Genomic DNA, 14996 nt, shown 5'->3' on the forward strand with positions numbered 1-14996 from the left:
GTCAGACAGATTTAATTAAGGACTTGCAGGTATTGATATACTGAAATAGGACTGCATACCTGGGGCATCTGCAATGGATACTCTCTGCAACCTACCCTGCCCTGACCCAACATCCAGCAACACACTGTGGGACTCTATGGAAGTTGTACACCTTTTAAGAGAGGCCAGGAACTACTTTGTCTCCATGAGAAGTGACACACTCAACAGCTCCCCACCTGTTGCCCTACACTCCACAGCTGCAACCCTGTTGCCCTAAATTTCCATGTCATGGCTTCTGTTCAGTGGGTGGTGCCCCAGTCATATCAGTGGCCTTACAGCACACCATTTCTTTAACACAGTCCTACCAACCAGTGGCATTTACATTGGTAACAATTGTGGTCCAGGCATGGTCACAATAGGGCTGGACAGCTGCATCCATGTCAAAGAGCCATCATTCATTGAGATTAAATATCCCTTTAGGTTTATAGCCTGTTGATAGAAAGTTTAAAAAGTCAGCAGGCACTGAAGAGAATTGTCATACCTTATTAACCCATGAACCCATCAATGGAATCTAGGAATTCACCAAATACTAGAACTATTTAAACAAGTGTCAAAATCTCTTGGTCTTTGAGCATACTCTATCCTTTCCAAACCTTCACACATTTCTTTTATAAACAGATACTTTTCTCCACTTACAGCAGAGTAAATTAACTAAGTATCTATGTCCATTGTAAACAGTGAAATTTATTGAATAATTAAAAAAAAAAATCATCTCTTCTAAAATCCTGAGACTCGATCAAATAAAGCACTGTCTACCAAATGTCCATTTACACATCTTGTTACTGCCTTTCACACAGCAAAGCAATACCCCTTCCTAGGTGAATACCAGCTTATATAGCTAACAGACTGGAATGAGAAAAAAAAACACTTAGGAAAGTGTTGAAATACCCCAAATTTTGTGGACTTCATATTTTAGCCAATTGTTTGGCATGTTTTTAAGCATGTCTTTGACATTTGTAAAGAGTCAGTCACTTCCTTATCTTATAAGGAGTTGTTACTCATGACTACCAGCATATCTTTTAAAGAGGCCTTATTCCTGAATACTGCCAATAACATTTATGTGTCTATATGGGCAATCAGACTCCTCAATGCATTGCCTTCATTCATACATGATGATCAATGAGGCAGTATACAACATAGAAACAGTGGATTAAATACAAAAGGACTTGCTAAATGCCAAGTAAATTAGTAGATTTAACATTCAAGACATTACATACTTCTAGATGTTATACAGATGTTTCTGCTGTACTGTTTTTACTTATTTTAGATGTTTAGATTAGTTGAAATTCCCATCATACCTCTCAACCACTTATTACAAGAAGTCTAAACAAATCCTAAAATAATTGTAGGGACAAAGGCCCAAAAATAGGGACAGATTTTAAATATTGCTATTATAAACTTAGAAAGTTGCTAGAATAATAGAATTTGTGTTAGCACACCTTTTTTGAATGATATAAAGTTTGAAATTCAAATGTATGTCATTATTTAGTGACAGTCTTCAGTGATTTGCCACAAAACTGCACATTTTAGAAGGAACAGACCAAACATATGAGGCAAAACTGGACATTCTGCAAAAATCTGGACAGTTGAGCAGTATAATTCCCATATACCTTTGGACATCCTATTTATTCTACATAGCTGAATACAACAGTATCTATTATAATAAAGAAATAGATATCAGGCATTATTTTCTTCAGTGTGATAAATGTCTGGGCTCCCCACCTCCTTTTCATATTATTCAGTTTTTCAGCAAACCCCCTGACATGCAATATCAGGCGTCTTCACAAGCACACTACTGACCCTTCCTACCATATTTCAAATAATAATAATAATCTCTCCTCAGATAATATGCTGGTTGCTTTTATGCAACCAACTGTCACTGTTCCAGTTTTGTATAATTTTATAATTCTAGCTTTCAAAAGATTTCCAGTATATTATCACTCAAACAAAATAAGTGCTGGTAGTTCAGAAATGAGACTTCTTCAAAGATCAAAATGGATCTCTCTGTAACATTGGAAAATTTCTTTCCTACATTAACTAAGGTTCACCCTCTGTCATACTGTTTGAAACAGTTAAAGTAAATATCAGATCTTTGGTTAATATTAACTACAAGCTAGCAAACCAGAAGGATTTTACCCATGTATAGAGTAAAGCTTTGTAATACTGAAAATGGAATTATACCCAACACTACTAAGCCTCATGAAGACCTTACACCTACATCCTCCGAAGCTTACCCTGAGATCTGATAAAAATGATACTCAGATATTTTTATGGCTCTCACAAAGGCCAGTAGTGGCTGCCTATATTATCTTTTAAAACTTGGTGGACATTTAGGAATTGCTGTGCTGCAAATAAGTGTGGTCTGCCACCCTGAAACCTTTACTAACTGCCCTGCACTCTTCATATTTACCTCACTGGAAATGTAAAGTTAAGAAAGCATTCTCATACTGCTATGGAATGAGGTCAGAACTATAATTCCAATGCATTCAACTTGCTCAGGTAGCTTGTTTCATCCATGCAACATAATAAACTCTCATACAGGATTTCTACATCTAGTCTATGTATACCACAAAGTTGTAAAGCATTGTAAAAGCTGGAGCTTTGTCTAAATAATGGTATTTTCTCTCAGCCTCTGTTAAACAGACTACAGGGTTTGATAGTCCTTTTCTTATCCTGAAACATTCACCTTGGAGAGAGCCTTTAACATTTCACTGAAAGGTGAAATTCAGTTAGCAGAATAATTAATTATATCCACAGTCCCAAGTCTTCTAAACATGTTTAAAATATCAAGAAAGTAGAGACTACATGTTGAGAATTTCCTTGTCCTTCTACTAAACTGGAAAAGAGACCACAGCTGTGTCTCTTGTGAGTCACTCAGAAATTAGAACAGGCCAGTTAGGGTTAATTACCTGTGAACTGAGGGTAGAGCTTGCAACTGAACCTTATATTTAAAGGGTAAAATAAAACATTTGAAGGCTTTAATGGAAAAGCTCTGCCACATTTTGTTCTGAGGGAAAAGTTAGTTTGTTTTGCTTTCTTGTATTTATTTGTTTCATTGCCTTCTTTTTCTATTCTGTATATTGAGTTTTATTTTCTTTATACTATGTTTTGCTTGCATTCTGCTTTTAATTGCATATTTACTGCTCAATATCTGAGTTGTTTGGCTTCTGCTACATACCTACAATCAACAGCATTACTAGCTGAGTTAAGTACAAACTTGCAGTGTTAAAGATTGTACTGCATTTTATTTTTCTGTCAATTTAATTGTTTCATTGAATATTGTGGTCTGTGTCTCTCTGTAGTTATTTGTTTTTCGATTTAATTGTTTCATAGAATACTGTGGAATCTCTCTGTCTCTGCAGTAAGTGGGGGCTATTGTGTTTCACTTCACTGATATTCAGTGTTAAACTCTTAGCCTCGAGGGTTTCTCTGTATTTATACGTGTTACTCACATATCTTTGAATTTGTTCCGCGGTGGTGGTGCTTCAGTAGCGTTGTCTCCTCACAGTAAGAAGCTGTCCGGTTCGATTCTCAGCTAGAGAGTCTTCTGCATGGTTGTTGAAGGTTGTGCATCAGGGCTGGCAACTCGGCACATAGAAATCTACTGCCAATTATTAGTGGACTGGAGTTCCGCTGTGGCGACCCCTAACCAGGAAAAGCCGAAAGACACAACAACTCACATATCTTTGAATTTATTACTGCTCAATATCTGAGTTGTTTGGCTTCTGCTACATACCTACAATCAACTGCATTACTAGCTGAGTTAAGTACAAACTTGCAGTGTTAAAGATTGTACTGCATTTAATTTTTCTGTCTATTTAATTGTTTTATTAAATATTGTGTTTGTGTCTCTCTGTAGTTATTTATTTTTCTATTTAATTGTTTCATAGAATACTGTGGTCTCTCTCTGTCTCTGCAGTTAGTTTCATGCCCGCTCTCTCTGTTCTTTTTCTGGTATTAATCTTGGTGGCTTTGGAATAGCCTGTCCCTCCTGTAAATTTGTGTTTGAACACTCCTTCTGGGCCTATCTCATTTGCTCATTCAACCAAGTACAGTGAGATCATATTTTGACTTCAGACACTCCTACCAGTCTCATATGTTCAACTCTATCCCAGCTCCATTCCAGTCTAGTGTCACTAGCTCTTTCTACCTAATACAGAAAGAACATTTGTGTAGGGCAAGCCACTTAGGTTCTTAATTTTGAATTATCTTGTATTTCTCCTTTCTCCTTTCTCCCTTTCCACTTTCCAAAAAAAAATGTTTAAGTGTGCGATATAGTTAGGCTTCATAGGTTCATACAGCTAAACTGAAAAATATTGTTAATAGATGAGAAACTTAGGAATGTACTGAGGGAGCAGCCAAATTTTGGGTTCAGGAGGAATAAGAACTTGAAGGACATATTAAGTCATGAAGGGAAGAGAGAATCCAAGCAGGAAATGGTTAGAATGGGAACTAGGCCATGTGGGACATGCAAAACTTGTAGAAGCATTAATAAAAACTCTAGTTTTGTACATCCGGTTACAGGTAGGACATACCATTTTGGGGCAATAGCCAATTGTAATACGATACATTTGATTTATCTTGCCACATGTCAAGTATGTGCATGTTATTATGTGGGCAAGATGAATTGTAAATTCAAGACTAGGATTTTGAATCATTTATCTGCCATAAGAACACATAATGAACACAGTGCCTTGTTCAGGTATATTTCCAGTAATGAGGGACATCAGTTAAAATTTATAGCCATATGGAATATGAGAAAAGGACATGGGGGTGATCTAGTAAACAACATAGAAATAGAGGAAGCTAAATGGATAAAGGAACTGACAGCAGGGCCGGCCTTAGCTGAATTGGTGCCCTAGGCGAAGTAGTACTCCGGCGCTCCTTAAGCCCCACCCATACCGAGCTCATGAAACACCCCTATAAGCCACACCCACAGGTCGGTCACTCCCCAGGAAAGCCACTTCAGCCATTTCCTTCATTTAAATGCATACGAAGAAAAGATACCTTGTAATGTAGTTAAACTGCAAGTGAAGGACAGTGGAATTTTCCTTTAATAAACCTGCTTTATCAGTTGCCCTTTCACATATATTTTAGTATAAAAGTCACATCCTCAGAAAATTGAAGCTCACATGCCTTATTTCAAAGAGTTGCTTAAGTTAATCTAAACAGTTTAATTTACTTTGGGGTAGGCGAGTGAACCTTACAGCTCAGTGAAAGCAGAATAGCAACCTCCCTCCTCCATATGTACAGTAGCATAAGCTTGAATAGCAAACACACAGATAGACATTTGCTAAACAATACAGTCTCACAACAAAAACAGACTTAGCATGAGTAATCAACTTCTCTGCCATTGAAACAGCATGAAAATCCACATTCATAAAAAATGCATCTGGCCAGTGTAGTTTACCTTTGGGCTGTTTTCAAGACGGACTCATTGAATACATTTTTAAGGCCATGCATACATGTATGTGTTCTTTTATTCACCTTCCTGATTGTATTAAATTATATTCCTTGAATAATAAAGCACCACTTGTTAGTGTGTTTTTTAAATTTGTAGTTTTGAACATTTTTACAGTAAGCAATGAAACAAAATGCATGACCCAGTAATGACAAACCTGCCCATTTCAGAACATTTTAACCATAAAAGGCCACTCAAAGTTCTGTCATTATAATCCACAAGTCAATAACCACAATCTCTGCAGAAGTAAAATTCATCCGAATAATTCTACATTAAAGAGATTTTTTAATAATGAACAGTCTGTTACTGACAAACAATTTTACATTTCAGTGTTTCATCTACCAATTCACTGCCTGCCATCCTTGAAGGATTACTTTCCTACATTACACAGAAAAATAGTAAGCTGGTAATATTGCAATAGGGAATAACTGAGAAATTGACAACAAGTTCATAGTTACTAGGCATCTTATACAAAAGAGGACACACTCAGGAATGCAAAACCCCTATCCCCCCTTAAAATGCACCAAATAATCGGCAAGTAGTGCATTACATACATGCCTCCATACTTCTCAATCTCTTAGCAGAAGAACGCTGGACAAAGCCTGAAATAATGGGGGGGTGGCAAAATATTGCTCTTATAGACTTAGAAAGTTGCTAAAATAACACCATTTTTCTTAGCAGGCGTTTTCTGAAGGAAATGAAGACAAACTCAAATGTATGACATTTAGTTATTTCAATCCTCAGTGATTTGCCAGAAAACCACAAATTGTATGAGGAATAGGTCAAAAATATGAGGCAAAAATCCGGACAGTTGAGATGTATGCTCATTGCCATATGGGCATTTGCTAAAATTATCATAGATCTCCCAGGATGCAATGCTGTGAATGGGACTCAACAAAAATACAATCAGAGTAGAAGTCTTTGTGGGATATGTGTCTTCTACAAAAATATCGGTTAATCTTTTGCAGGGTGCCCATACCCCTAAATACATGCAAGGCATCTGACCCTAAACCACAACTAAAATAGGACAAGTACCACAATAAGGAAAGGAAAAAAAAATTTTTTTCAAAATGTGGCATTTACTTATCAGCTCTAGGAAAACAAGTCAAACTACTGGACTGATGATGCTTTACATGCAAGACACAAACTGCACGGCAGCAAGAAACAGCTTAAAATGGGTTGGCATTTGAAGGTGGAAGTGTGCAAAGCTCTGTAGGTTTATGACTACTGCACAAGTGATCCATATGATGAACATCACACAGCTACTAGGTTGTGCTCAGATTGCAGTTCTTAATAATGTTCCTGTCTAGAGATGGCAACAATAGTGTGTAATCATGTGCCTGTTACATAAATACCACCAATTCAGTGGGAGTAGAATTAAACGAATAAGCACACCCTTTACTGAAACTTTATTAGGAACAGATAAATACACCAATAAAGTAGCTGGGGCCTACAGGTAGCCTGCAATTACCTTGCAAAGAAAGGCCTCCATAAGCCAGAAGGTGGGAGGAGAAAGTAGACTAAATTAAAAAAAAAAGGACATTGCAAGTCTCAGAGTGTCCTAAATTAGTTGGCTGATAAAAAACATAAGTCCAAATCAGAATTTTAAGTGATGCAAAGAGTTCTTTGTTCTAAAACATATTAAGCTGCATTAGAGGTAAACAAAGAAAAAAATATATGCGGTGGCATTGTTGCCTCACAGCAAGAGGTTCTCCCGATCGATTCTTGGCTGAAGTGTGGGGAGTGCCTTCTGTGTGGAGTCTGCATGGCCTCCCCATGGTTGGATGGGCATTCAAAATACATGTGTAAATGGGCGTGCCTTCGTTGAAGGTTGGACATCGAGCTGGCAACTCGGCATTCATGAATATCTACTGCCAATCATTAGCAGACCGGAGTTCCGTTGTGGCGACCCCTAACCGGGAAAAGCCGAAAGACAAACAACAACAACAACAAAAAGAGGTAAACAAAGAAAAGGAGCAACAAATACATTTATTACACACACATCCTGAGGGCCAAAGGTGGAACAGTTGTAACAGAAGGCTGCCATCTCTTCAGATCTCATATCTAGGTTATAATAAACCCTGACCACTTACATGCTGCTAAGGATCTTTGTGCAGAGTATCAGTTCTACCACACCAAAACATAATTAAACCCATGTGGTGGACACTGCCATTTCTTAGTGTAGTGAGACTACTTGTTTACCATGGGAACTGTTTAAAACCATGATGAATGGAATTATGAATGAAACTCAACAGCTCCTTAACGTTTTTAAATAGGTATTTTACCCCTTTCCCTGAGGTACAGCAATCTGAGTAAGTTTATATAGAATCAGAACAAAGGCAGGGATCACAACTACATGTAAAAAAACACCAGTTTAAAAATGAATGATTTAAATTACACACACTTTCTCTCTCATACACAAACGAGCAATTTAAATTACACACACACTTTCTCTCTCATATGCAAACTAACGATTTTAATTACACGCACACACTTTCTCTCTCATACACAAACAAATTATGTAAATTACACACACACACACACACACACACACACACACACACACACACACACACACACACACACACACACACACACACACACACAAACACGCACACACACACACACTTACCTTCTTTCTAAACCAAACGGTCACATGCAAGCACATGGACTTAACTCATCTCTTAAAAGAACTGCTGGCTTAAATTCCACGCGGAACTACAGAATGTATTTAAATCCACATTGCCATCATGATGCACACATAAAGAAGATTCTTGTATCACATATGCTGTGATGTTAAAGCCTCCTGGTCCATCTGCAACTGTAAGTGGGAGGGCACTCACCCTCTCCCTGTGGTTCAGGCACCCTTGAACAGGGTGCAAAGAAGAGATCAAAATTTATGTTAATTAAAATAAATAAATAGATAAATACAAATCATGCCCTTTACAAAGCTGGCCTGTACAGCACCCCAGGAGATCACCTAGTTTGCTTATGCCTAAGGCCGGCCATGATTGACAGCACATAGATACCCTGCACTCAATGAGGTTATCCCTTTAAAATCTGCTCTTAAAAAATGGTGGGTACAGTATTAAGATCTGATTGGTTGTCATTTATTTTAAAACAAGTGTTTTAATGATAGTTTGTATCTGATGAAGGTCACAGCCTGAAAGTGCTCATTTTGTATATTTTGCTGTCATGTTTTATTGTTTTTACTGGTGATTAAATACTGAATCCTAGTGGTGGTTGCTGCTATCTCTACTTGCTTGATCGTGATTAGCCTATTGGAGCCAAAACCCCCTCGTTCCTTGATGGGGAACCGGCATTGGCTACTGAAGCCCATCTTTCCCCTCCCCATTCTTCATGTGCCCAAGCTCCTATTTGATCTTTGGTCATCTGGGTCATACTTGGGGCTTTATCTATCTATTCCATAGAGCTGGGCTGATAGTAGCACCTTTTAATTGAACATGCTAATAAGACATTTACATTTTTGCCAGCTTTCCTTTTCTGCTTTTTATTATTACATGCCTTATTATATTGTATTATTACATACCTTATTATATTGTATTATTGCATAAACGTATTATAAACTGAAATGTAAGGTCTGTAATTTATTGATATATTTTGCAAAAAGAAAAATCTGTGGTATCCCTCGAAGTCTCAGAAAACCCAATATGTAACCTATTCTGGGTCAAAAACAAACCAAGCAGAAACTTAACAGTATGGAGGATTTGAAGTTCTCTCCTTGAAATATGTTATGCAGCTAGTTCACTAATAAAATTCAAACTTTAAAATACGTACTACAAAATAATAAAATAGTAAGTGGTCCACAGCTGAGTTAAAAATGGAATACCCTTTATTCAAACACACAAACAAGTGATCCTAGTTGAGTGTAATTTAAAGCATTATAGACATTCATTAATTTATATACAATCAGGTTATTTGGCGCAAGGGATTGCTTACAGATGGTGGTTTTGTTAAGAGCAATAAAAGCATTAAACTCATTTCTTTAACCAAGTTGCAGTGCAATGGTGCAGCTGTTAATGTTGTCGCCTCACAGCAAGTGGTTCTCCTGTTCAATTCTTGGTTGGGGTGCCATCTGTGTGGTGTCTGCATGTCCTTCCTGCGTTCTCATGGGTTTTCTCCGGGTGCTCTGGTTTCCTTCCACATTCCAAAGACATGCATCTGGAGCATTTCTCCCTGGGTCTCCACTGAAAATAGGTTCTGTCCTAGTCAGACTTTCCTAGCTGACCAGTTAAACAAATAAAATAAATTGAATACCATAGTGTAAACTGACAGTGTACTGCCTTAGCACTGAAACGTTAAAGCCAGAGACAAATTAAAATATATAATACAAGAACAGCTTATTACGGCTAACCTACTAATCCAAACTTTATTAATTAAAAAAACAACTCACTAACAAAATGACTAACTAATTAACTACAAACAGATCTACCACTAAACATCTATCAGAAAAATATTAGTAACTTATAAACTGCAACACTTTTAAGGAAGATCGCTTTTGTAGCAAATAAATACTTCATCAGGTTTGTGTGTAAAAAACATATCATAATATTAATGAATATGTGGATAAATCATCTAGAAGTGAAAATCTAAGTAGGCAGAAAACTTTGGAGATCCGATGAGGGGCAGGGTTACCTAGATCAGAATCAGACCCAGAATCACAGAATGGACCGGAACCATCAGAGGCATGGTGGAGGAACACCCAAACTGGAACCTACTCCAGATCCAGAACTGACAGGACAACCAAGATCAAAGGCAGTACAGCTACCAAGAGCAGCATCTGGAATACCAACACCCACACCACCAAGAGGGACATTACCATCAGTACAGACATCAACCAAAACAACAACAACATGACCAGTACCAATACCATTACCAGGACCAACATCAGAGCTCCACTGTCAAAACAACCAGGAAGACTACCACTACAGTCCCCAAAGACTCCAGAGGGCACAGGGGAGTTTCAACAATCCCCAACCCCAGCCAGAGCCCCTCCAGAAGACAGGAGAAACAAGCAATGGACAGGAGTGAGGGAAATGAAATACTTGGAGGAGCCCAACAATACCACAGGACCCAGAACCAGATGGAGAAACCAGCCATGCTATTAACTTATGCTGTTGTGTTGAATCACTTCAAAAAAGAACTTGCTGACATAGAGATTAGTGTGCTTTCAAATGGATTAACTTTTGTTCCCCACCGCAGGTCTGACACAGCACAGGTACTGGATGCGTTAAAATCCTGTGTCAGAAAATTGAATCTGAAAGTCCTGTATCATGGCAAGTCTGATACCACTGAGAAAAAAAATGACGAAACAATAAGAAGGCCCAGCAGTTACTGCCCTCCCTTACACAAAACTTTAGCAGCCTTTGAGGTCAAATGTGAAACGGACATCAGGAAAGTACTGCAAAAACCAATGTGGAGAAAGTTTTACAACCTTAACAAAAGTGAGAAAAAAAGCATTGTTAAAGCTAAGCAGAGATAAGTCTTGATGGGTTATGAAGGCTGACAAGGGAGGGGAAACTGTTGTTACTGATACCAGCAGCTATAACCAGAGGATAAAAGAAATGTTGAGTGACACTAACTATTGTGAATCTTTAACTTCAGGAGAGATTAAGGAATCATCCAAAAACTGATACACAGCCTTGACTGCACTTTGGGATGATGGTTTGTTAACAGATAAGTTGTTTGACTAACTACAGACACCTTCCCCCAGCTTGCCTAAATTCTTTGGAATCCCTCAGCCACATAAAAATAGAGAAAACCCCCCTTACAGGCCAGTGGTTGCAAGCGGGGATCCCTGCCATCAGCCAGGACTTTTTTTACATCCTCTGGCTGAGAAAAACATTCCACACATAAAAGACACTAATGATTTTTTAAGGAAAATAAAAAAAAAATGCTGCAACTGATGTTGGTAGCATTTTATTAACAATAGCTGTTGAATCATTATATACTACAATTACACATAATTATTCTATTTTTTTTATTTATTTATCATTTGTTTATCGGGAAAGTCTGACTTGAAACAAAGCCAATTTGCAGTGGAGGCCTGGGGAGAAATGCTCCAGATGCATGTCTTTGTAACATGGGAGGAAACTGGAGTATCCAGAGGAAACCCACACAAATGCAGGGAGGACATGCAGACTCCACACAGAAGGCAACCCAGCCGATTATTGAACCAAAGAACCTCTTGCTGTGAGATGATAATGCTTCTGCTGCACCACTGCGCCATTCAAGATAAACAAATAAAAATAAAAAAATATGGCAATGAAAGGATATGGTGCTGTTGAATATACCTTTTTAGACACAAGCACCTAAATTTACATTTTCATTATAAAACTATCCTTGAAACTTTCCCAGGCCCCAGCTGCACAAAGAGAAACTAGCTTACATAGTGACAAGCACTGGCCCTTGAGTTTTGCATTAGATACTCCTGTTTTTACTCTATGCTTCTTCAATAAACTTCTGAAGTAGTAAAAAGCATCTGTAACCATGAATATGAACTGTCTTACTATATATCCAGCCAGCACATCCTAAGGCAATGTAGCAATTGTGCTTCATGTTTACTGGCAGCCAACTAATCCTTAAACAAACTAATAAGGTATGTGAGAGAGATGAAATTATACAATGTCACTAGAGGCAAAACGGTCATGTATAAGCACCCATAATACCAATGTGGTTGTCAGTCATGCACAACCAAATCATCTGGAGCCATATTTACACTGTTGAGTAGCCAGCCTTGCCACATCACAGTCTGTGATCTGTGTTCTCCTATCTTGAGGATACTGCACACCACAGTAGATGCCCAAAGTAGTTGGCCTATACAACTCTCCCCTCTATAGAGCACCATCTGGAGTCTGTCTCACAACCCCATTCTTGTTTGAGTTTGAGATGGAAACACTCAGCATGTTTTTGGGAGGTGGGTGAAACCCTACAGAGATGTGGCAAGAATATATAAACTAAATACAGCCTTAGCCAGAGGTCAGGATTGAACCTTGTACCTTGTGTATGGGAGGCAAAGACCTTAATCATTATGCCAACTAGTCTCATATAGCATTGCATGAAACTTCTGGAGAGGGTGATAGATAAATGAATATGCAGAGTAGTATAAAGTAAGTTATGAGATGAGCAGTTCAGATCAGAACAGGATGCAGCACAATTGACCCGATGTATGCAATTAGACAGATACTTGAAAAGAAGCTAGAGATGAGGAAAAAGTCCAACTGGGCATTCCTAGACTTGGAGAAAGCATATGACAAGGTCTGAAGAAAGCTGATTTGGGCAGTACTGCTGTGGTTTGAAGTACCAGAAAGATTGGTAGAATTAGTGCAGGCTATGTACAATAACCAAATGACTCAAACATGAATCGTGTTCAGTCTCACAAAGAGTTTCTCAGTGGGAGTGGTTGTGCATCAGGGTTCAGCTCAGAGACCACTGCTGTTCATACTGGCAATGGACTATATTAGCAAACAGGTTGGAGGGAACAGATCAACAAAGCTGCTGTATGCAGATGATGTGGCAGTACAGGCAGACTCTGTGCAAGAATGTCAGCAAAGGATAAGTGAATGGCATGCAAAACTGAAAGCACATAGGATGAAACTAAGCACATATAAGACAACGGTAATGGCAGGAGTTTGGAGAAATTAGAGGATGCTGAGAACTGAGATAGAAGGGAAGATATTGTAACAGGTTAACAGCTTCAAGGATCTGGGAGGGGTTGTTGAGATGAAAGTAAGTCTGAATGAGGAGGTCAAAGCTAGAATCAGAGAGGCTGCAGCTGCAGGCAACTGGCACAGAGTGTTGGGTGTGTATAACTGAAGAATGCCAAGAGGCTGAAAAAGTAAGGTGTACAAACCAGTGGTGCAACCATACTACTGTATGGTACAGAGACCTGCTAATGTATGCAACCATACTACTGTATGGTACAGAGACCTGCTAATGTATGGTACAGAGACCTGCTAATGTATGGTACAGAGACCTGGGCTGTAAAGGCTAAATAGATGAGGAAGCTAGAGGTGATGGATGATGATGGAGATGAAGTGCCTGAATTGGGTGGTAAGATTGGTAAGATGCCCAGTGTGAGACAGACAAATAAATTAGGACATAATTGCAGAAGTCAAAGTAGTTCCAATGGCAGAAAATGTAAAAGAGAACAGATTATAGTACTTTGTGCACATGAGCAGAAAATCAGAAGACAATCTGATGAGGAACATTTGGGACAGACTGGAAGAAGGTAAGAGGAACTGAGAGTATCCAGCAAAGAGGTAGATGGATTGCATGAGAGATCTGTGGCAGTCAGGCATGAGTGTCAAAGAATGTAGGACAGTGGCATTGAAAAGAGACAGATGACCCAACACCTTGACCCCATATATAAAATGGGAAAAAGGGACTTGATGATGATGATTTTCGGCAATGCACACACTACACTACACTCACCACAAGCAGTAAGGGTCAGACACAGTGACCACATATGCTGAGGCTCTTAAATGTAATCATCCTAAAACAAATATCCTCATCATCCTCAAGAGCACTCCAACAAAACAACACCCACAACACACACAGCCACACCTCACAGAGTCTTTTTCTAAGCTCATATCGCAAGCTACCATACAACCTATTATTTTGGTCATAAGGGACTCCATTGTGAGACACACAGATGTGCCACTCATCAGGCTGAGTAAGGAGAGGGTTACAGTCAGTTGCCTATTGTGGCCAGAATCTGCAAGTCACTCACACACTCAGGACATTGAATCACAAGTACAAGTATCGACATGTTACTGTTGACACAGACAAACTACTAAATAACAAAAGCGAAAAGCCACCAGCCGGATAAAATAAAAGATATTTAATTTGATGATAAGACGATAGACTTATAGCAAAATAGACTTTAACATTAACAATCAAAAGAATTCACTGAAACGAACAATAGAAATAAGCGCTTTTATTTAAAAAGTTTTAAACTTCATCAGACAATCAGTTGAATTAGTATGAACCACAGCAGCAATCCAGCAACTCCAAAGAAGGAAATTTATTGTCAAAACAGCAAAGGTAAAATCTCTAGCGCCTCGGCCAACAAGCCTTTAACAGAGTACATCAAATAAGGAGAAACTCCCAGTTTATATATATCAGCACTCAATTGAATAATTAGTTAATAAATTATATCACACTTTTAACCAAATCTTGTTAAACAATAACACTTCCACTCATACACTTATACAAAACTTTTCCAGAAGCATTCTTGATTCCAGCCCACAGGGAACATAGTATTAAATTTTAAAATCAAAAATGCTTCTTTTTTTTTTTTTTTTTTTTTTTTTTTTTTTTTTTTTTTTCTCAACAATTGTTTAACTTGTTCATCTGTCATAAACTTTTTACATATTACATTATCTAAAATTGTAGCTTGAAAGCCTTCTAAACTTCCCTTATGTACTTCATTAAAATGTACAGCTATGGGGCTAGATAATTTATAGTTCTTAAC

This window comes from Protopterus annectens, chromosome 2.part1 (assembly GCF_019279795.1).
Source record: "Protopterus annectens isolate FY-2018-M chromosome 2.part1, PAN1.0, whole genome shotgun sequence".
In the NCBI taxonomy this organism is placed as follows: domain Eukaryota; kingdom Metazoa; phylum Chordata; order Ceratodontiformes; family Protopteridae; genus Protopterus; species Protopterus annectens.